Source organism: Leptonychotes weddellii, chromosome 4 (genome assembly GCF_054177405.1).
Source record: "Leptonychotes weddellii isolate Sample4059 chromosome 4, ASM5417740v2, whole genome shotgun sequence".
NCBI classification, from domain to species: Eukaryota; Metazoa; Chordata; class Mammalia; order Carnivora; family Phocidae; genus Leptonychotes; species Leptonychotes weddellii.
In genome coordinates, this window is record NC_138372.1 from 104,133,979 (window position 1) to 104,155,343 (window position 21,365).

Here is a 21,365-nt window from a genome sequence, read left to right on the forward strand (position 1 = left end):
TCGCCTCGGATTCACTTCTCCGCACGTCCTACCTTCCAGAAAGTGGTCGCTTTTCTGATGAGAGAGTTGTTGCTATTCTTTTCTTCGATCTCCTGTTGAGTTTGTAGGTGTTCAGAATGGTTTGATCCCTATCCAGCTGAATTCCTGAGAGGAGACGAAATCCAGGTCTCCTACTCCTCCGCCATCTTGCTCCGCCCCCTAAAATTTCTATTTATTCTTTGATGAAACATTGTCATTGTCCTTTCTTTATGTTTTTAAAATATGTATTCCAGGGCGCCTGGGTGGCTCAGTTGGTTAAAGCAACTGCCTTCGGCTCAGGTCATGATCCTGGAGTCCCGGGATCGAGTCCCGCATTGGGCTCCCTGCTCAGTGAGGAGCCTGCTTCTCCCTGTGACCCTCCCCCCTCTCGTGTACTCTCTCTCATTCTCGCTCTCTCAAATAAATAAATAAATCTTTAAAAAAAAATGTATTCCATTAGATGTTTGAATATATTTTATAATAGCTGCTTTGAAGTTTTTCTGCAAAGTTCAAAATCTGAGTCCCCTTCAGGGCAATTTCCATTGCCTACATTTTTGCCTATGAATGGGTCATACTTTCTTGTGTCTTTGCATATCATATACTTTTCTGTTAGAAAGTAGACATTTTAGACAATATATTGTAGCAGTTCTGGATAATAGTTCTCCATAGGGCTTGTTCTTATGGCTGTTTACTTGTTTACTTATTTAGTGACTTGACTGGACTAGTTCAGTGAAGTCTATTTTTCCTGCAACATGTCACTGATGCCATTTGATGCCATTCCTTCAAAGATACCATTTTTGGCATGTATATAATCTTCCTGTCAGGGATAACTATGATTTTAGCCAGGCAATCTTTGACTGTTTCTTCCCCCTTAAGTTTCTAGCTGGTCTGCCTCTATCCAGTTCTTAACCTCTACAACATATTGCTGGTTGATTTTTCTTTTTTTTTGGACAATGCTTTGATCTATAGTCTTATCTGATTGAAGTCCTTTGACAGAAGCAGAGAGAGGCCAATCTTTGAGGCTAAATTTGACCCTTACCTGGCAGAACCTCTGTGTCATGAAGCAAGAGTTGGCTGTGATGAGTAACTCACTCTTCCCTGGCTGCCCTACCTGAATTGTCCCTATTGAGTAGAATATGAGGATTGTGGAGATGGCAGGAAGTAGGGCTGACACGCTGCTGCTGCCTCTACCATATGCAGATCTTCCACAACCCAGAGCCTGGGACGTTGGGATCTGCAAATATTTACTGTCTGGTGACTCTACCCAAAACAGATCTTTGTCTTAAGAAGATGGAAGAGAGGGGTGCCTGGGTGGCTCAGTGGATTAAACATCTGACTTAGGCTCAGGTCATGATCTCAGGGTCCTGGGATCCAGCCCCAAGTTGGGCTCCATGCTCAGTGGGGAGTCTGCTTCTCCCTCTCCCTCTGCTCCTCCCTTCGCTTGTGCTCTCTTTCTTTCTCTCTCTCTCAAATAAATAAATAAATAAAATCTTTAAAAAAAAGATGGAAGAGATGGGAGCTGCCACTTGACTGCTGAAATTACTGGTATGGCTCTCCAACACTAAAGAGCTGTTCTTGAAAGACTTGCTTTCTTCACCAATAGCCTCTCTCCAGATCTTTCTTGCCTAGTGTGAATTGGGAGTGGAAGAACAGCACTGTCTGGCTGAGTCTATCCACTCAATATCAGTCATCCACAGAAGATGGAATCTTCTGATGTTCACCTGCTGCCAAACTACCCAGAATGGCAATTCCACCCCAGAGATCTGGAGGAGATGGAAACTGATGTTGGTTGCCAAGCCCACTGGAACAGTTATTTTACAGGGAAGAGCTGTGGGTGGATGGGTGTAGGCCCTAGCCAAAGGCCATGGCCTCCTTGTGTTCTTACTGAATTTCTGTAGATTTTATGGAGTAAATGCTTTTCACTTTACTGCATGCCCTTTGATCTAGCTACAAAGATTTTGAATGACTGTCTGCTAATTTTGACCAGCTTAATACATATCTCTTTGTGAGATATTTCTCCCCTTTATATTCTGTCAACTCTTCACCACCTGCTTTGGTAATTTTTATTTAATTATACAGTCTCACTGGACTTTAAATAGCCTCATTGCTTTTTAGTCAGCCTTTTTGTTGCCTCTGTCTCTTTCCTACAAATATGGCTGATTAATGCCATTTGGATCATGTCAGTCCTCTTTTTAGCAATTGTAATAACTGTACTTGCCTTAAATCATGTTTATACATTTCAATATACCCTACTGATTGGCTCCTTTGTGTAAAAGCCCTCATATTTCTTTTGTATACTCATTTGCACCATTATACCAAATGTAAACTTTATATCAAAATATCACCCCCTGATACTTCCCCACATATATTAATCAATCTTATGAAATATTTTATCTTTTGTATCATTTTTACTTTGTATTATTTTTAGGAAAGAAATTACCTTCTCAACACTATAATGATATTTTAATAACTTCTCACTACCAATTTTTCTGTTATATTGTAATATTCAGATTGGCAATTTAGCTATAAGTTTTCATAATGCCATTAATTTGCTAACATTATTATCTTTAAATTGAATAAATTCATTAATTCAATGCATATTGATTTTTTTACTAAATCAGGCATTCCATTATTTCTTTTATTTGTCCATATTTCAAAACTTCAAAATAAAAAGATGATAATTGACATACATTAGAAAACTATTATAAGAACAAAGATTATTATTAAGAGTTCATATACTTGGTTGTACAGCCATCAAACTTTCCAGTTTTGATGAATTATGAGCAAATGATGTTGGTTTTAATTTAATTTTCCTTTTTTTTAATATTCTTAATTCAAAGAATAGACTCTGCAAAGCCAAAAGCTGTGAATTTGCTTACACAATCATCTGAAACAAAGGGAAAAGCTGCTCATAATAGAATTTGAGAAGTTAATTCTTGGAATTATTTTAAAAATTGAAACTCCCTTTCCTTTCTTTGGCTTATCCATGGGGACAAAGCATCACTTAAAGTCATTTTTGTGACCACTCTACTCCTATATCTTCACGCTCTTTACCCAACAAGATGGAAATTATTTCAATTTCTCTTAACCCAAGAAAATTAATGAGCCAATAAGCACATTCTTCTCTCCCTTTCTCTTTTTTCAAAAAAGCAGAGAATATATCCCCTATCACTGCCATTTTAAATAGGAATACCTGCATTATAAATAGAGCCACATATACCAGGGATTGTCCCTCAGTGCAGGAAGAGTTCTCTGTACCTTGGGAGAGTCCTAACTTCAGAGTGCCATGAACTAGGGAATACAAAGACACATAGTGAAGTAAAGTATTCATCTGATAATCCATTTATACCACCTACTTCTGCTACAGTTGAAATACAGACCAACTGACCATGGTTAGGTTTAATCATGGCAGGAAGGAAGGCCTTACAAGTCTGGAAGATATAAACACACTGTCAATATTTCATTCACTTCTTATTTTATTTGCTCAGTAAGTATTTGATGAGTTTACAGATTCATGTAATAAATATTTATTTAACACTTACGGTATGTGGAATGTACTGTATGTGGCAGTACAAAATAGTTACCGGTACGATGTAGTCACTTCTCAAGAATCTTAAAATTTATTATGTGTTAATCTATGAGACATACAATTTGACTTGTTTTTTCTTTTAAGTAAACTATACCAATTGAATTAAATCAACATTTAACATTTATAGTTTGTTAAAAATCCTAAAAACTAGTTTTTCTAGTATGCTTAATTCTTTCAGTTTTCAGCAATTTCTATTAAAATTTAATAACATTCACCTTCCTGGCTTTACTGTAAACCAGATTTGCCCTCATTCCAATAAACTGGTAGAGTGGGAAAAACTGTTCAGGAAAAGGTGGATTTTTTTTTTTAATTTAAAATCAATTAATTAACATATAGTGTATTATTAGTTTCAAAGGTAGAGTTTAGTGATTCATCAGTTGCATATAATACCCAGTGTTCATTATATCAAGTGCCCTCCTTAATGCCCATCACCCAGTTACCCCATTCCTCCCACCCACCTCCCCTCCAGCAACCCTAAATTTGTTTCCTATATTAAGAGTCTCTTATGGTTTGTCTCCCTCTCTGATTTTGTCTTATTTTATTTTTCCCTCCCTTCCCCTATGTTCATCTGTTTTGTTTCTTAAATTCCACGTATAAGTGAAATCATATGATAATTGTCTTTCTCTGACTGACTTATTTCGCTTAGCATACTACCCTCTAGTTCCATCCATGTCATTGCAAATGGTAAGATTTCTTTTTTTTTTTTATGGCTGAGTAATAATTCCATTATATATATATACATATATATACATATATATGTATATATATGTATATATATATACCACCTCTTCTTTATCCATTCATCTGTTGATGGACATCTGGGCTCTTTCCATAACTTAGCTGCTATAAATATCAGAGTGTATGTATGCCTTCAAATTAGTATTTTTGTATTCTTTGGGCAAATACCTAGTAGTGCAATTGCTGGATCATAAAGTAGCTCTATTTTTAACTTTTTGAGGAACCTCCATACTGTTCTCCAGAGTGGCTGCACTAGTTTGCATTCCCACTGACAGTGTCTTTCTCCACATCCTTGCCAACACCTGTTGTTTCTTGTGTTGCTGATTTTAGCCATTCTGACAGGTGTGAGGTGATATCTCATTGTGGTTTTGATTTGTGTTTCTCTGATGATGAGTGATGTTGAGCATCTATTCATGTGTCTGTTGGCCACCTGTATGTCTTCTTTGGAAAAATGTCTATTCATGTCTTCTGCCAATTTTTAAATTGGATTATTTGTTTTTTGGGTGTTGAGTTTAAAAAGTTCTTTATAGATTTTGGATACTAGCCCTTTATCTGATAAGACATTTGCAAATATCTTCTCCCATTCCATTTGCCTTTTAGTTTTGTTGACTGTTTCCTTTGCTATGCAGAAGCTTTTTATTTTGATGAAGTCCTAATAGTTTATTTTTGTTTTTGTTTCTCTTGCCTCAGGGGACATAACTAGTAAGAAGTTGCTGTGGCCAATGTCAAAGAGGTTACTGCCTGTGTTCACCTCTAGGATTTTAATGGTTTCATGTCTCACATTTAGGTCTTTCATCCATATTGAAAGTGGGCCAATTTCTTTCTTTTGCATGTTGCTGTCCAGTTTTCCCAGCACCATTTGTTGAAGAGACTATCTTTTTCCCACTGCATATTTTTTCCTGCTTTGTCCAAGATTAACTGACCATATAGTAGTGGGTTCATTTCTGACTGTTTCTACTCTGTTCCATTGATCTAAGTGTCTACTTTTCTGCCAGCATCTTTTTTAAAAAAGATATTTATTTATTTATTTATTTATTTATTTATTTATTTATTTAATATTGTGCCTCCGCTGTGAAATTCCCGAGGGCTTGAGAGAGAGTTTGCATAAGAGTTCGTGTGAGCCACATTTTTCACCTTGGCTGTTAGTGAATGTGGGACCTTGTGTCCAGGCCAAATACATACTCTCACAGGTGCACATAGCAGGGCCCACAAGCAAACTTACCTCCACTCCTTCTTGGCTCTCCCTTGAGCTTCCCCACCTCTTAAGCCCCACTCTGCAGAAAGTCAGCAAAGTGAGCAAAAACAGCCAGAAAAGAATTATAAAAGAAGAATATTGGAGATGACAATAGAATTACCGCATGTCACTATTTGGGAACTGTACTATACCGTGTCTAGAAAAGACTGGCCTCAGCATCAGGCACCTAGCATTTTCTCTCGAGAGGCCGAAGGACCTTTCTTACCTGCAGAAATGCTGCACTGTGGTGGCACAAGAGTCTAGCAAGCTAGAAGCTACAAGCTGTCTCTTAAATTATTTTGGTTTTATGTGTCCTTCAACACCTTTCACTATTTCTGGTGCTGTCAGATAAAGGAGTGTCAACTGTGAGACTTCACCTGTGTCTAAGCCAAGTGTGACATACGTCCAATGCTTTTAATTTCCCAGTGGCCTGGAGTAAAGCTGTATCCTGTGAAGGCACATGTTTAAGGTAATTTACAGGCATACCACTGGCCAATGGTCAGCCCTCCAACAGGTACACTGAAGTCATTCCTTTTACATTAAGAGAACAGAACTACTTCTTTCCTAAGCTCAGCCAGGAAAGTGAAACTCAGTTGCTGATTTGTGAAATAATTTGATGATGAGGACACATTATTTTCCCCACATTTTTATTGTAAAAAATTTCCAACACACCTACAACTTAAAGAAATAGTATGTAAGTGTTCCAAAACCCTATACTTAGACCAAACAGTAGTTAACATTTTACCCTATTTGCTCTTTATCTCCTCCTCTCTTTTGGTGAACAATGTCAAAGTAAGTTGCTGAAAAGCCACAAATGTAGGTACCCAGCACTTATTTCCAGAGCAGGAAATTGTCTTACACAACTATATATAATAAAATTATCATACCTAGTAAAGCTAACATTAGTTCTATAATTCCACCTAATTTTAATCCATACCCAAATTTCCCCACTTGACCTAAAAATCCAATCAAGTTTCAGGCATTGCACTTGGCTGTTATATCTCTTTGATAACTCTCTGCCTAGAATAACTCTATCTTTAAGAAATTAAAAAAATACATATGTCACTGATTTTTTGAAAAGACCAGGCCAGGTGTCTTATCGAATGTCCTATATTCTCTATTCATCTGCCTGACTTTTCTCAAGGTGTCATTTCACTGGACCTCTAGCCCCTGTATCTTCCGCAAACTTTAATTTCAATTTAGAGACTTGATTATACTCAGATTAACATTTTTGGCAAGAAACATACATACCATTGAACACTTCATACTGCAACCTGTCATAATGTCTAGGCTGTTCCACTACTGGAGATGCTAAATTTAGTCCCCAGGAGAAGGTGGTGACTACAAGCTTTCTCCATTGTAAAGGCACAATAATTATAATTACTAGTAGACTGTGAGATGGTACTTGTGCACCATGTAACTATATTGCTTCCCACAATCTTTTACCTAACGATTAAATATATATATATTTATATATATATACTATATATACTATTTATATATATATATATACTATATATATATATACTATATATACGATATACTTGATTTTTGAGAGTAGTTTTAGGTTCACAGCAACATTGAGCATAAAGCAAGGAGAGTGATCACTGGATTGTATGGTAAGAATATGTTGACTTTTGTGAGAAACTGCCAAACTATCTTTCAAAGTGGCTTTACCATTTTGCGTTCCTGTCAGCTATGAATGATTAGGTACTATTGCATTACATCCTGGCCAGGACTGGGCCTTGTCAGTGCCGTGCACTGTAGTCATTCTAATAGGCATTTGGCACACTCGGTGATTTTACCATCCATCCCTGACCCTTGCCTGAATTGATGATTACACTGGGAATTGCAAAATGGTGATTTTCTTAGTTTTTTTTTTCTATATTTATTAATTGACCTTCTTCTGAAACAGGAAACATTTTGCTGTGTTTTCAGAAAACATCTCTTTCACAATAAGGAATTCTAAAGGAAAGGAACTCTCTTGGCCTTGTAGATTTACCATGCTTTGTGCCCCTCTGGGGCTCACAGAAAATACAAGAGTGACTGTCTCTCCATTATTTTTTGTATTCCCCCAGAATCTAGATGGTGCCTTGCATATAACAAGCACTCAGTAATTTTTTTAAAGTTAGATTAAAAAAAAGATGTACTTATTTATTTTAGAGAGACAGAGAGTGGGGATAGGGGCAGAGGGAGAGGGAGAGAGAGAATCCTCTAGCAGACTCCCGGCTGAGCATGGAGCCCAACATGGAGCTCAAACCCAGGACCCTGAGTTCATGATCTGAGCACTTCTCTTTCTGCCTTTCATACTTTTGTCTACTGATGTCTGTCCTCAGAACCCCATTCCTTCAAAGAAACTTCCCCTTTGCCACTGATATCTTAACCATCAATTAACCACAGCCCACCTATATTCCACAGTCTCAATAAGCCATAAGACCCAAATGCACAACTAACTCTTTATTCCTCCTAAAATTGATTTATCTTAGTCCTCTAGCCTCCATTTTTAATGAAGGCAGATAATTAATCTTACCATTTTGAAGTGAGTTCCTATTTCTTCTAGGTTAAAGCCTAGTCTTTTTTTTTGAATACTCAATTCAAAATACTGCACCCTGCTCACACCTTTGGCTGTATTATGGCACTGCAAGGAGCTATGGATCCTCTCCATGGGTAAATTTCTCTGTGGCTTTGCCACCAGTGTGACTCCCCTTTTTATTCTTGTGAGCTTCTACCCCATGATGTCTCCTGCTAGGTTCTCCACCTGGCTCTGTTCCCCAGGGCCAGCTCATATCTGTCACCCTGCTTCCTGTTGCCCAACATCCTGCTGGACACCTAGTCCAAATTTGAATTTCTCTAGCTGATTCCAAATATTTTTTCAGCTGTTTATCCGGATTGAGATCCAATCCAAAAGGATAGAGTGCATCTGTTGCTTTGTGCTTGAGTCTTTTTAAATTCAGCACAGGCCCTATATTGGTGAAGAATAATTAATGCTAGATGTTACAGCTGACAAAGACTGCCACTTAATTTGCTTAATTCAGCAAAGGTTGGGTGGCCCTCTTCCACCTTGCATTTGGCCATCTGGATCTGGATGATGGCCTCTAAGAAAGGAATGGAGAAGGGCCACTGGCTCTTAACTGTCTTGGCCCAGAATTGACACCCCTCACAGTCCTTTACCCACAATTTGCTGCGTGGTCCCAACCTAAGGGCAAGGGAAGTTGGAAATGTAGGGAAGCACTTGGAATTATAATGAGCATGTCCCTGCCATAAACTTCTCCCCTTTTAAAGGCCCCGACATCAGCATGTTGAAGAGGCACAGGTACTAACCTGTGGGTTGCACATCTTTGAATTTTTCTGGTTGCTTCCTTATGGTGCAATTTAGGTTGTTCTACCTCCAGCATTTCCTATAAACTGGAAGTTACATTTAAAAGCTTAAGGATAAATGTTGATCATTTTTAGACAAATGATAGGTAATGTGTAATTTGCATTGCATCTCTTCAGGAAATTTAAATATCAAATTAGTTTAGATTATAATGCTGAGATTGTCTGTTGGATTAGTGTAATGAGCATCTGGTTACTTTATTAGATGGTTACATTTTCACATTTATGAGCAGTAAATCATACACTTAATACATTTAATAGTGACATATTCCTTGTATGAGTCAATAATCTCATTAGGTGTTACAGAATGATGATATTCTAATTCGATTGTTCCTTCTACATTGTTAGCTCTCCTTCTTCTGTAAAGATCTATCTTTATTTAGTTTCCTTGAAATACTGGTGTCTACTGGAAATGCTCAGAATTAGTCACATGGTCTTGTCTGCCTGTGGGAGGCTAGATGTCAAGTTTCCTGTGTGCCATGGAAAGAGGTGGGCAATAATTATAGGTAAGCAGTGTATTCTCTTGGTTGCATCTTCTAACTAGTTGTTTACATGTACATTATGATATTAATTTCTTTGTCAACTTTCTATCTTATTACCTTGGTGTATTTTCTGACTATAGCTTTTCAGTTGATATTCTTGCATTTATATGATCTGTAAAGAGACATAGTTTTACCTCTTCCTTTTCAATCGTTATACTTGTAATTTTTCTTGTCAAATGCATTGGACTGATGCCTCCAGGACAGTATTGAATAGTACTGGTAAATAGAGGGCATTCTTGCCTTGTTCCTGCCTTCTGTACTTTTCCATTAGATTGGATGCCTTATCAACAATCTTTGCCTGATCAAGCATGCCTCTGGTCTAAGTCAGGGATCACTGGCAACCATCCTCCCTCCCACCTTCATGATGGATATTGCTAGCCAGTATCTACTGAACTCTGACATAGCCTAGATCCTTGTCAGCTCTTACTAGATATTAATCTCATATGACAACTGGGGTAAAGTGTATGTGCCATCCATACTTGAACCAAAAATATGTCTTTAAAAATTGTATTTAATGCCATATGATATAGTCCAGAAGACACAGCAAAGTATAATTTTGACAATGACACAACCACAAGATTTATTTTAAAAAATATTAATTCCTGGTGTTGTTCAGGTGATGTGCTTTGTAATGAGCATAGGCATTTTTTCAGAACTTTGGGTGGAACTTCTATGACAGAATATATGTGAGACAGTTATGTCAGGCCAGGTTTCCTCCCTAGCCTCCCCTCTCCTGTCTTGCTCCCACGAAATACCGTGGGTTGGGTGGGTCCTCTGTCCAATCACAGCTGTTTCCATCTCCTCCATATAGCACACAGAAACACCGCCTTTTCTGAATTATTTTCTGACCCCATAATTTTTTCCTTGTATTGATAACTAACTCTAAATAAAAAATATGCATTTCCCTCCCAACCAGTTTGGAAGTCATTCATTTACTCAACAAATATTTTTCAAATGCCTGTTTTCTTGAGAACTTTGTGCTAATCTCCTGGACTACAGTTCGGATGAAGCACCAAAGATTTTTTTTTTCTTAGAAGTTTAGTGGAAGACAAATACAAAACAACTAATTGAGCAAAACTAATTTCAATTATATGGGGCAGAAGAAAGATGTAGTCTATCAGGGAACTTAAAATAGATCTTACCTAGTAAGATTTATATACTTTGTTACCCTGTAGCATTTTTCACATGATAGGTATACAATAGCTATTTATTAATTATTAATGAGCAAATCAGAAATTATGTCATCCATAAAGCACATAAAACCTAATTCTTATCAAATGGAGGAAAAGTGACTATAGATTTAAAGATAAATACTTTGAGTTTCTTATACTTAAAGAAAAGTTTAGGGTGTGTAGATATGTGGTTTCCTTTTACTCTTTGGAATTTACTAAAATATGTCCCATGATTCTGAAGTAGGATTGTAGGACAGTGCTAGATCCTTTGAGTTTATATGGTCTTTTGCCATAAGATTGTCAAATCAGATTAAAGTTCAGTAGTCAGATAAACATGAAGAAACAGCATTTGCTAATACATTAGCATAGAAAATTTGAAGGGATGATTAACATTTTGGGCTGCTGTGAAATTTTCATAATTGCACAAGTCATTTTTGAAGTTCTTACAACATAATAGATACAAGGTTAATTGTAACAAAAGTATTTTGCTGGAACTAGTTAGATTAAAATAATAATAGAGAGAATTTAGTAAAACTCACCTTCAAGAAATATTTTTAGCTGACAAGAGAAATGTACATCTGGGGGTGCCTGGGTGGCTCAGATGGTTAAGCATCTGCCTTCAGCTCGGGTCATGATCCCAGGGTCCTGGGATCGAGCCCCACATCGGGTTCCTGGCTCGGCCGGGAGTCTGCTTCTCCCTCTCCCTCTGCCTCTCCCACTGCTCATGCTCTCTCTCTCTGTATCTCTGTGTCTCAAATGAATAAATAAAATCTTTAAAAAAAGAAAAAGAAATGTACATCTGACTTGCTTTAATAAAATTTACAAAGGAGCCTCTCCCTTATCAGAATACTAACCTTTATATTTACATAGGATCCAATTTATGTAGAGCATGAAGAGTTTGTGAAACTAAAATAGAGACATTGATTGTGAGAATGCTCAAAACGATATTGCTTGCTACCACCCCTACCTAATTGACCAAAAAGGAACCTGGAGCTTGGGAATGTCATGCATAGGTGACATGGGTGACTCAGTGCTGGACCTAGTGCTCTCACTCACAGCCTGTATTCTTTCCACCACAATGCACCTGGAAAATTTGCACAATTAAGTATCTCTAAAATTGAAAAAAAAAACAAACCTATAGGTCAAAACAACTGTAATAGAACAAAATCCATTTAAGAGAAACAAGCGGCAGGAAATAGCATTCTGTAGCAATGCAGATCTGGTAAACCAAGGGCTTAAGGGCACCAGAGAGTTATGTTTCATTAAAATAATCCACTAAAATTACTGCATGTGTGTTTTTATTCAGAAAATACAATCTCTTTCATGGGGTTGAGTATTCTTTTCTGTGAGCAGATTCAAGTGCGTTTATAATATATTTTGATGTGCTCTGCTCTAGGAACTGAAGGATAAACTCAGAGTAGATTTCCGATGAGTGGGCTTGTTCACTCTAATCAAATTGTATTGGTCACAATTCTGGCAACTGAGGAATTTCAAATCCCCTCTGATGCCACAGTGATCTTGCCAGTTACATTTGCTTAGATACTTGACCAGTGTGGCTATGTAAACAGTTAACTTTACAGAACAGTGTGGTCTGACTGCAGGTGCCAGCCCCATCATGGCTACTGGTTCCCTATTGTCTTTTCTTTTCCTCCAATCTCAGGAATTTCTTTTCTTTTCTTCTCTTTTCTTTCTTTTCTTTTTCTCTCAGTATATTACTTCACTTTTTAATTTATTTTATTTAATTTTATTTATTTTTGTGTATTAGAGATTTCCATTTTCTCATCACTGCTTGCTGGGTCTCAGCAACTGTATGTTTATAGCCCCAGCAGGAAACACTCGAATTACGATAATTCAAGTGGAGGTGAATGAAGGGTGTATTTACAGAAGTGTGGGCAGGTCTTGAGAAAATCACAAGGGAGAGTACAGTATCCACTGTATGGAAGCTGCAGGTGACTTCACCACCTTAGGTCTAAAGGAGCAAAGGAGTGCAGTACCAGAACTAAGTCAGAGAGGCTACATGGAGATGGGCTGTCCTCTGAAATCTGAGACCTTTAATCCAGGGACCCAGTTAGTCTGTGGCAACCCTGCAGGGAGGAAGCTGGAGGTATAAATAACCCAGCACTTACTTTCTAGTCCCCTAGTACTTTTACCAGTGAAACCCAATGGGAAGCCAGAGAGCAATGCAACCCATCGATGTCACCTATACCTCCTGGGGGCACAGAGCAAAGTGGAGAAGATGAAGGGAAAATGGAAAATACCCAGCACAGAGGCTATTCATCAGACAGTCACTCACAAGCCTATAACAAAACCTGGCCACTTTAAGAGAGGTACATTGTGGCCATCAGTTCAGGTGAAGCTTGAGTGTTCCAAAACAATGACTTCTGAATTTTGGTACAGTTTGTTTTGCCTCAATTCCCAACTTCTGGCCCTCCCCTAGTCAACACCCCCCTTCTATATCTGCTGATTGATTTAGGTTTTCTCACCCAGTACTGCCAGTTTTAAGACCTTTTCAATTAGGCACAACCTAGAAGGATGCCTAATAAGCCTGTTAGAGAAATGAATAGGCTTAACTACCTTGATTCTCTCTTGACTCATCTTCTGTTCAAACTGTCTCTCTGGTTTGGTCAGCACTCTTGATTCTCATATTCCAGGCTCTCCCTTGGTTGATGGCCCTATTGTCTTCCTTGGGTTATATGTTTTTATTCATTTCCTATCCTGATTGGGTGAAAAGAGATAACTTCTGGGCAAGATACACCCGAGAAGACCAAAATCCAGACAACATTTACCTTTCTGCCTTTTTCCCTATTCTTTTAAGAATTTTTACCTCCTACCCCAAACTCCCACTTTTGGAAGCATATTTTCAGTGTAGCTATTATGTTAACATATGGCAGATGTGGTGGCTCATATTTAACTCTCTCCTGTATATTTTGAGATCATTTTAGTGCTTAGCACTTCCTTATTCTGGACAGGAATTCCTTTCTGAGTTTTTAAGTTTGGACAATTGTCAAAACATCTCTTAAGAAGTGAGAGGGTGGGATACAGATTGTAATGTACAAGCCTCACTTTTTTTTTTTTTAAAGATTTATTTTTTTATTTGAGAGAGAGAGAGAACACGCAAGCACAGGGAAGGGCACACAGAGAGGGAGAGAATCTCAAGCAGACTCTGCTGGGCACAGAACCCGATGTAGGCCCCAACCCCCAACCCTGAGATCATGACCTGAGCCGAAATCGAGAGTTGGTTGTTCAACCAACTGAGCCACCCAGGAACCCCAACCCTCACATTTTTTAATACTGAATTTCTAGTTTTAATGAACTAGAAGAAAGGTGTAGAATTGACTTGGTGGATTGGTTAATGGCCTGAGTCAAGTTCCAGTTGTTCTTTCAGCTCTTCCTGGGACCTGGGTTAACATCTGAGGATGGCTTCTAGGGAAGGTTTGGAGCTCATGGTTGATTCCATGTAGCATTAGACACCTTGAATGCTTTAGGAAGAGCAGTACATGTATGCGAGAGCCTTGGAAAGTGTGCTTATGAATTGTGGCCAGATTTCACTTCTAAGATGTGTTGAGTGAAGTGTCTCTGAGGCAAACAAGAGAAAGAAGTAGTTGACTCACACAGCTATGCCTACTGTGTTCTTCCACCTTGGAAGTGGACTGCCTAGGTTAGAATGCTGGTATTCCAATGACTAACTTTGTAATCTGGGTAAGTTATCTAACTTTTACTGCTTTAAATGGGGTGATAGAATTACCCAACTTATATGTTTGCTGTGAGAGAAAATGAGGTAATATATGTAAAGTACTTAACAGTGTTTAGCACAGAGATAAAGTCCTGAAAAAAAATTAACAAAACATCAGTGAGCTGTGAGACAACTTCGGGAAGGAAAATATATGTGTATTTGGAATCTCCAAAGGAAGAGGCTAGTGACAAAATAAAATATTTGAAGATGTATTGGCCAAAAATCATCCAAATCTTGTGAAAACTATAAACCCATGGGCTCAATGAATGCAACAAAACCCAATCACGAGAAAAATGAATAAAAATATACCCAAGCACATCATAATCAAATTACTGGAAACCAGTTAGAGAGAGAAATTCTTAAAAGCAGCCAGAAAGGAAAAATGCCATCTTACATACAGAGGAACAAAAATAGGCATGACAGCATACTGAATGTAAGAAGCACATGCTCATAGAGACAGTGAAGTAATATCCTTTAAACACAGAAAGAAAAAAAAATCAAACTAGAGTTCTACACCGAGTGAAAATACCTTTCAAAAACAAAGACAAATACTTTTTCAGATATACAAAAGGTAAAAGAATCCATTGCCACCAGGCAAGTACCAGAAAAAATGTAAATTATTAGAGAAAGTCCTGTACACAGAAAGAAAATGATAACACATGGCAATCTGACGCTACACAAAAGAATGAATACTATGGAAATAAACATTTTTTCCTTTCTTATTTTCTTTAAGAGGTAATTGATAATGTAAAGCAACAATGGTAACAATGAATTTTAGGGTTTATATCACATGTAGAAGTAAAAGATATGATAATAACATTAACGCTAGGAGAGAGGTAATGAAAGCATATTATTGTAAGGTATATATTCTATACATGAAATGGTATAATATTACTTGAAAGTAGACCCTAAGGCAACCACTAAGAATAAAACAAAGATTATCTAATAAAACAACAAAGGAAATAAAATAGGATAATTAAAACTACTCAGTTAATCTAAAAGTAAGCAGTGAGAGAGGAAAAAAAGGAATAAAGAGGATATAACTATTCAACAAATAGCAATGTGGCATATATAAACTCATTCATATAAATAATCACATTAAATGAAATTGCCTAAACATCCCAATTAAAAAGCGATATTATAAACACTAAATAAAAGAAAGCAAGACCCAACTATCTGTTGAGTCTTTAAGAGAAACACTTTAAATATGAAGATACAAGTAGGTTAAAAATAAAAGTATGGGGAAAGGTATACAATTTTACTGGTTTTTAAAAAGCTATAGTTTTGATATTAAAAATTAGACAAAGTAGATGTCAGAGCAAGGAATAAAGAGGGTTATTTCATGATGATAAAAGAATCAATTAATCAAGAGGATATAACAGCCCTAAATGCTTATATACCTAATAACAGAACTTCAAATTATATGATATAAAATCCAATAGAACTGCAAGGAGAAACAGACAAGTCCACAATTATAGTCAGAAATTCAGTACCCCACACTCACTAACTGATACAACAAGGAAACCGAAAAGCACGGCTATAAAGTTGGCAACACTATCAATCAACTGACCTACATGACATTTGAGACATTTTACTCAACAAGTGCACAATACACAAAGTATTTACCAAGATAGACTTTGTTTTTGGCTGTTAGATAAGTCTTGGGGTAACAGAAGAGTTTCAGGTCATATAAAGTATGTTCTCTGATCGCAATGGAATTAAATTAGCAGTCAAAATGGTATCTGAAAAATCCCCAAGTATCTGGAAACTAAATAACACACCTCTAAAAAGAAGTGGGTCAAAGAAAAAACCAAAAAGGAGGTTAGAAAGAATTTTGAACAGAATAAAAAGACAACAGGACATCAAAATTTGTGAGATGCAGATAAAACAGTGCTTAGAAGAGAATGTAAATGATTCTGACAAAATAAAACACCCATCTCTCTTAGAAACTTTCAGCAAATTAGGACTACAAGGAAATTTCAATATGATAAAATACAACTATGAAAAACCTATAGCTAACATCATACTTAATGCTGAAAGACTAAATGCTTTCCCTCTAAGAAAGTCAAAGTAAGGATGTCTGCTATTACCATTTCTTGTAGGTTCTGGCCAACGCAATAGAGCAAGAAAATTGAAATAGCATGTATACAGATTTGAAAGCAAGAGCTCAAAATATCTTTATTTACAGATGACATCATTGTTCATGTAGAAAATCCAAAGAAATCTGCGAAAAAAAAAAAAGCTAGTAGAACTGAAAGATGTAAAATGATACAACCACTTTGAAAAGAGTTTGCAAAAAGTTTTATGTTTGCTAAAAAGTTAAATACACGTCTTCCATACCACCCAGTCATTCTTCTTCTAGGTATTTATCTAAGAGAAATGAAAGCACATGCTCACACAAAGACTTGTGCATGAATGTCCATGATAGCTTTATTTGTAATAGCGTCAAATTGGAAACAACAAAAAATCTTCAATAGGTGAATGGAGAAGCAAATTGTGGTCTATCCATAGAAAGGAATATAAAAAGGAATGAACTATTGATGCATATGACACCATGGATGAATCTCAAAACAATTATGCTGAGTGAAAGGAGCTAGACAAAATAGAGTATATTAAGTATATTCTGTATTATTCTATTTACATAAAATTCTAAAAAATGCAAACTAATGTCCAGAAAAAGGTGGTGGATAGGGATAGGCAGAGTTGGAAAGGAAAGGACGAATTGCAAAGTGGCAGTGGAAGGCTTTTAAAGGGCAAGATTAAGTTTATTATTTTGAATGTGATGATAGTTTCACATTTGTATACATATTTCAAACTCATAAGAATTTCCACTTTAAACAGGTACAGTTTACTGTATATCAATTATACACCAATAACACTTGTAATTTTTATTAGCCCTATAAAAAGAATTGACTACCTTGTTTTCCTCTCTTGCTATTTCTGAAAACAGTTTTGATTCTATCACTATTTACCCACTGAATTTTCTGCCTCTTTTCTTCCTAGTTATTTTTATCTGGAATTTTTATTTTCAAATTCGTTTTTTGAAATAGTCAATGCTAACTAATATTAACATTCAAGAGTCTTGATGTTATTTCTTTCATTTTACCTTTTCCTTGTCTATTCATTATTCTTCTTGCTGAAGTGTATCCTTTAGTATATCTTTCAGAAAGTTGTAAATGTTCCTAATGTTTGTACTATTCCAAATGTCTCAACGTTACAGTCTTAAATACTAATTAAATACAGGATTTTGGTTTAAATCTCTCCACCTCTCCCCCATACTGCCCTTCATTTTTAAAAGACATTTTCTAATGTATTCTAGCATATATTATGTTAATATAAGACCTTCAGTCTGTCTGTTACTACTTTGTAAGTAATTTGTCTTTTATCTCTGATAGTTTTTTAGATTTCTCTTTACTAGTGTTGCTTTAAATTTCACCGTCATATAGCTAAATATGTATTTACTTTTATGTAACCTGCTTGGTTCCCTTTTCTTTCTTTCTTTCTTTTATTATGTTATGTTAATCACCATACATTACATCATTAGTTTTTGATGTAGTGTTCCATGATTCATTGTTTGTGTATAATACCCAGTGCTCCATTCATGTTTTCTATCTTTGGATAAAGCCTATCTTCAATCCCATAAAATTTGTAGCTGTTGTATTTTTAAATAACAACCTTATTGAGATATAACTGACATCCTATAAAATTCATTTTTTGAAAGTGAACAATACAGTTGTTCTTAATATATTGCCAAATTGTGCAACCATCACCACTATATGATTACATAACAGTTTTATTACTACCCAAAGAAACCTCAGACTATGAGCAGTCAATCCCTATTTACCTTCTTCCTCCAGTCCCTGGCAAACACTAATCTACTTTCTGCCCCTGTGGATTCTGGATATTTAATATAAATGGAATTATGCAATATGTGACATTCAGTGTCTTGCTGCTTTCAGTTTGCCTAATGTTTGCAAGTTTCATCACTGTTGCAACACGTATCTGTATTTTATCCCTTTTATGGTTGAATAATATTTCATTATATGGATGTACCACATTCTACTTATCCATTCATCTGCTGACAGGTATTGGTTTGTTTCTACTTTTTGACTATTATGAATAGTGTTGCTATGAACATTTGTGTACAAGTTTGTGTGCAGACATATTCTTTCAGTTCTCTTGTATACATATACTTAGCAGTAGAAATGCTGGGCCATATGGCAACTATATGTTTAACTTTTTGAGGAATTGCCAAACTGTTTTCCAGCAATGTATGAGGGTTCCAGCTTTTCCACATCCTTGAAAACACTTGTTGTTGACTATCTTTTTTATGGTAGCCATTCTAGTGGATGTGAAAGGTTACTGGTTTTCCTTTGTCCTTTTTCATAGTCTAGGTTTTTGGAACTCCTAAAAGATATTATTGAAGCTATTCAATCTATTCTTGTCACTTAAATATGTTTTCAATTAAAAATGTTTGTTTTGTTGTGGGTGATTTCCTCATTATTAACTTTCTATTAGCTAATAGAGTTGTGAACTGTGTCTAGTCTAGAGTTTATCTTGCTTCACTAGTTTTTTCCAAATAACTATATTTTTCCAAATAACTATATACCTCATTTATTGCTAACACATTCTAATTTCAAAGTTTCTTGATTTCCTTTTTATGGAGGGCCTTCCTTCCTTTATTCTGTTGAAAATCTTGTAATACTTGCTTTAAACTTTCTTTTCAGATGGTCTTAATATGTGCATTTCATCACGAGTGACGTTGTTGCATTTACTGGCTTTTCTTGAAGTTATTTTCCTTATATATTTTAGAATTTTATAGTGCCACTTGTATAAAATGGGAGTATTTCTCTTTCTCCCTCTTCCCCATTCTTACTTGTTTATCAGTTTTGGTTCAGAAATTGAATTTATATTGGAGGTTTGGGGACACTTCCCCATAATGAAGTTAATCATATTGCAAATCTAGTGGCTAAACTGACAGGTGGTTTTGCCCAGATACTGGTTCTTTAACTGTATCTACTTACTCCTATTACCCCAAGAAACCAGAGTCCTGGTCAGCATTCTTGACTTTTTTTCAGACTTTTTCAATAGATGGGCAAGACCTGCCCCTATATGATGCCCTTGGCAATGGACCTGGCTCTCATATTTTCTCTTTGGTCCCAGTTATCATGAAAAAGTAAAGTAGAGGGCTACCTCCACTAGTCTCTAGGCTCAGAGCCCAGGAACCCACCATTTCAGCTCCTGCTTAGCATGGTGTATTTCTATCTGTAGCCTAAACTACATGGAAGTTCATCTTTTTCTTTTTCTTTTTTTAAATTAACATATAATGTATTATTTGTTTCAGGGGTACCAGTCTGTGATTCATCAGTCTTATATAATACCCAGTGCTCATTACAACATATACCCTTCCCAATGTCCATCACCCAGTTAGGTTCATCTTTTTCTGAGCATAGTCATGTTTTTTTAAATTAAAACAATTTACATATCTTTGCTATGAGTTTAGATGGGAGCATGGACTCATAATGCTGTTTCATTGAATGCCTATGGCAAGTAAAACAGAGATGGTTTCTACTTTCCCACTTGTTGAGACAGAAATCAGTCACACAAATTAACAAATAGTTATAAAATGCAACATGTGCTGTGAGGGGAAAAATAAACCAAACAATCAAAAAAAAAAAAAAAAAGAGTGTTTTTTTGAGAGCTATAATGAAAGACCATGACTAGCCTGGGAACACTAAGCAGGGAGGAGTGAAGAAGTGGACCCTTGGAAGTCATTAGTAATAGGATCAATCAGCAACCGGCTTTCTAGTGCAATTGATTTATAATGGTTGATTGATCTTAAGCGAAATGTTTTGTTTTAGTGGCTTTAAATTCTGATAAAATTCTATAAAAGTTCTTTTTTTTTCCCTAGAATATCTTCTAAGACCCTGTGTAGCAAGGATCTAGTCATATAAAATTTAGTTTTGATTTCATCTGAAGTCTTTCAGGTACAGAAGATGCTCAACGGGGCCCATCTTCCTAAGCTGCCTCAAGGTGGTTGTCAGCCTTCAATTTAGAGACTCTTGATTGTATCAAGCCATTTGTGCCTGGCCTTCCTTCTATGGCTCAGTATTCTTCTGTTCAAAGCCCTATGTATTTTCTTTGCTACGGCAGCCATTCCTAGGCTGTGCTACAGTTTTGGAAAGCTAATTGGATCAATAACTGAATGTATGGATTAGTAGCTGACTGCTTGTTTTGTGGGATTATTTGGGCACAAAGGAGTTGCCAGGTGAAGTATTCCAACTCTCAAAAGTTTCTGCGTTTTTTTGTGTTTTATCTTGCAAGGAATGATTTCACATTAAAGCTACCATCAGGAGACAGACTTGTTTCTTCCTTGGAGTAATGGTCCCATTCAAAACACAATTATGTGATTTCTAGGGTTTTGAGAAAGTGTAATTCCAAAGCTTTTCCAAGAGGCTTGTAATTTGAGGCATTACATTTACAGCTTAAGATACACATGATGGAAAACTAGAACTTCTTAATTACATAATTCAATATATGCAGAAAAAGGATTATTTAATATAATCTGTTAAAAAATTACCTAGAAATCAATTCAGAAAATGACAACCAAACAGATAAATGGACATATATATATATATACATATATTATAAATGGGAATATAAATTAGTATGGTATTTTTGGAAACTATGTGTCAATAACCATAAAATATTAAATATGCATTTCCTTTGACCCAGCAATTCCACTTCTAAGAGGTCATTCTATGGAATAGTTGGAATGTATAGTACTGGCAAGAAAGAAGTCTCATAAGCGGTCTGCATAAGAATGATATGAGGAATTCTTAATCTCAGGAAACAAACTGAGGGTTGCTGGAGTGGGGCGTGGGGTGGGAGGGATGGGGTGACTGGGTGATAGACACTGGGGAGGGTATGTGCTCTGGTAAGCGCTGTGAATTTTGCAAGACTG